Genomic DNA, 3,886 nt, shown 5'->3' with positions numbered 1-3,886 from the left:
CCCACTCCACACTATGATGAGGCAGAAGAGGGGGATGTATGACGTTACAACGCATACATTTACATCGCGGTACATTACATCGCGGTTTTTACAACGCAAGTCGTTACAACGACTTGTGTTGGAGGGCGCTGGACTTAGGAGTAGTATAATTTACTATTCCAATTCCAGTCTACGTACAGTAGGGAAGGTGTTGGATAGTAAATTATACTATTCCATGTCCTAGAGCGCCATCTAGCGCAAGTCGTTGTAACGACTTGCGTTGTAAAAACCGCGATGTAATGGCATCGCAATGTAATCCCCGCGTTGTAAACGATGTTTCCCGAAGAGGGTGACATGACAGGATGGCTGCCAGCCCCTGGCACTGCGAGGCTTAAGCCTAATATGGCTGGAGCTACCTGTATAGGGGATACTGAAGCATGTCACACCTCTGAGGCAAGGACTGGACTTCCAAAGGCCTAAAAAAGCTACATCATAGTTACGACAGGAGCCCCTATGCACCTGTGCTCAGACACATTGACTGCCTCAGGCAGCATGGCGCTTATCCCAAGGGTCAACAGATTTATCATATAATACCTATAGTGAATAATAGGCTATTCTATAAATAAAAAGGGTCAGGTAACACTTACCTGACGATGCCTATAAGTGCGAACTGCCGCTGGTCTGCACATATGTTTTGGATAAGAGCTTTAGTGTCTCAATTCCATGATCGCAAGAGCCTTGCCAATGACTGAGCATGCTCGGGTTGAGGTGCCATGACTGTCCCCACCCTGGAGTTTTAATTCTCAGCCACTGATCCCAGCATGGTACTTGGTAACTGTTGATGGGATAATTCTAACTTACAATATATCACTCATTTACTAAAGGTATTGGGTGCATCAGATCAAGACTGGTGCACAGGTCTATTCGGAGCATAGTGACTGCATCAAAGTGCTATTGCCTACCATTTTCCCTTTACAACATTTATTTCAGTCCATCTGCAATGCTCACCTGCCCAAGAGCTACACTCTGTTGAACGCCTGTCAGCTTTCTGCAGTCCAGTGCATCCTCTCTTGCAAGACTCAAAAATGTACTGACTTATGAGTCACCTATTGTGCGACTCTGAAGAACAATGTTCAGGTGGAGGCAGAGGTCTGGGGCTGAATGTACTCTCCTTCAGGGGCAGATTGGAATCAAAAATAGCCCTGGGTGTCCTAAAAATGTAGCGCACATTTATGGGTTGCGACCATTCACGGATTGCGACTATATGCAAAATATTGCTTGCACTTATAAATGGGCCTCGCAAGAAAAGGTTTAACCTCATTCAGGTTTTCAGCAAACATATGTAATAATACTAGAGGAGGCTGTTCTCAAGAGAAGCTGGATTCAAACATAATTAGAATGCCATCAAAGCTATCATATGGGATGGGAATTGCCAAATCAGGACTCACTCCTATTATAAATCGCACAATCCCAATCTAAGATAGGACGAGAAACATGATAACATCTATGGAAAACAGACAGACATGTGGTTGCTTGTGATAGGAATGGCCTGTCCTTTCAGACTGCTGTCTATTTGAAGATCCTACAAGGTGTACGGTTTGATTTCAGCTCATCCCCAAGTGCTGCAGTATGTCTCCTGAGTGTCCTCTTTCAAGGGGCTGTGGAGGATCAACCAGCTGCTGTCATCTTGCTCTTCTACTTGGAAGCTGATTTTAGGGTAGTTCCCAAGACAGACTTGAGACAGTGGGGCCACTGAAATTGGCCAAGACTTCCCTTACAGATCTTTTATAAGCCCCATTACATGATCTGAAACAGATGTCAGGGTTGATGCAGCATGATGTTGATAAACCTTTTCCCTCCAAGCACAGGTGCATACTTTGCTTCAGAATACAAGACTCGCCCACATGCAAAACAGATGATGACTTGGTGCAGGTGCTTTAAATCGTTGAACTATCTGGCATACTTGCTCAATGATTTAAGTGATTTTTCCTGTGCCATCTCAGCCTTTCTTCCATTTAAGGATGTTCCAATAGGTACTATTGTGCTGGATAAGGATAAAAGTCAATATGTACACAGAGATATTTCACTTTGTGGTATGCATTAACACTGTGCGAAAACGCCAGTTTTAATGTGCTTTCAAGCAAAAAAGGATGAGTGAAAGATGGGGAATCCTGTGATTTCTGCCTGCAGGAAATCTGCCTTTTCTGCGTGGTCACCTTGGATGTTTTGCCCATTCAGCACCCTATATTTGTGCTGGCTTTGGAACCATATGCACTTTACCCCCGCTAACCAGCAGTAAAGTGCATTTTCTTCCCTTTAGACATGGTTGAATTGGCATACTCCTAATTGGTATATTTGCCTATAAGTCCCTAGTACATGGTACAAAAAGTAACCAGGATCGGAATGTTAAATGCCACTAGCAGGCCGTAGCACATATATGGCCACCACTACAGTGGAGGTGCTGCCATGGCCTCAGGCCTACCATTGTAGCCTGGCTGTAGCAGTGTAAAAACTGCAAGTAGACCTAGCAGTGTAAACCCCTTTGACAGGTAAACACCTCCCTTTTAAATATTAATAAGTCACCCCTATGTAGGACTTCCAGCCCAAAGGACAGTGTGTATGGTATTTAATAGTAAGACATGTAGAATTTTTCATTTTAACATGTTCCTAAAGTAGCTAGAACTCAAAAGCTATTTTCATTCTGGAAGGTCTAGCTGTCCTATGTAGAAAACCAGAGTACATATTAAAATAGTAATACTGGTTCTTGGGAAAGGAACCAGCTAGAAACATAATTAAGCAGCTATTTCTAATACCTATTAAAAATGCAATTCAATGATGAATTGAGTTTGCAATAAATATTAAGGTTAAGTAACTTTTAGAAAGTTATCCTATTCCTGCCTGAACTGCCAGAGGGCTAATTAAGAGACAATCCTGCCTGTAATTTGCCTTGAATGGGTGTTAATAGGTGTGAAGTGATTCCAAGGACCAAACAATAAGCTGACTTGAATGGGCAGAGATGACTCCCCTGAACCCCACAGAATACGCAAGGTGCCTGGGCTTAGATTTTGACACAAAAGCAATGCTTCCTAAACACTTTAGAATCACAACCTGCTTTTTAGTACAACAAACCTTCATGACTCACCAAGCTTAAATAGACATGAGGCGTTCGATTTTTGAATGTAACTAAAGCAGTGTGCGGTAGCGTATTATCTTTAACAGGCAGCACATGTTCCATTGAAAAGGTCACTAGTATTTGCAGCGACATACAGTTTTACTGATAAAATTATATTGCACACAAATTATAGTGTGTGGAAATCGGTTTCAGTGAATATTTATTATTTGTGCACCACCAAGTAAAGTGTCTTGATTTCTTTTGATCCTATTAAAACCTTTGCTTCCATTACACTTCAGAATTACAAAAAAAAGTTCTTCATGTTTGCTTTCCTAGTAAATGTGTACCGTTCATTTACAGGTTTTTACATGTGTCACAAAAAATGACATCTTATAGCCTTTCCATTCACACTTCATGTAGCTCAGCAAGATTTTCAAATAATTCATTTTACTTTTTCTGGCCGCAAAGAAAGAGGAGTCTGCAAACTCAAGTCCCCACGGTAAAAACATAAGCAGCAGAAGACATAGCCAGAGGTTTAACCTCAGTCTTTGAAGTACAGCAAGTGTGAGAAAATACATACAGAATGTAAAGTAATTCTTGTGCATCCACAGTTTTTTTTTCGAACATTTTATTGGGGTTTCTGATTAAACATATAATACCAATTGCATTTCCATAATAATTCCAATAACACTCATGTCATATCCATTCAGCAATTTCTCGAGTCTATGAAACTGTTGGAAGATCAGTGTATATCTAGTAGTAATGCCTTTCCCCTTTGCCTATCCTAAATCCCAA

Source organism: Triturus cristatus, chromosome 4_1 (genome assembly GCF_964204655.1).
Source record: "Triturus cristatus chromosome 4_1, aTriCri1.1, whole genome shotgun sequence".
Lineage (NCBI taxonomy): Eukaryota > Metazoa > Chordata > Amphibia > Caudata > Salamandridae > Triturus > Triturus cristatus.
Note: the sequence above shows the minus strand (reverse complement) of the source record.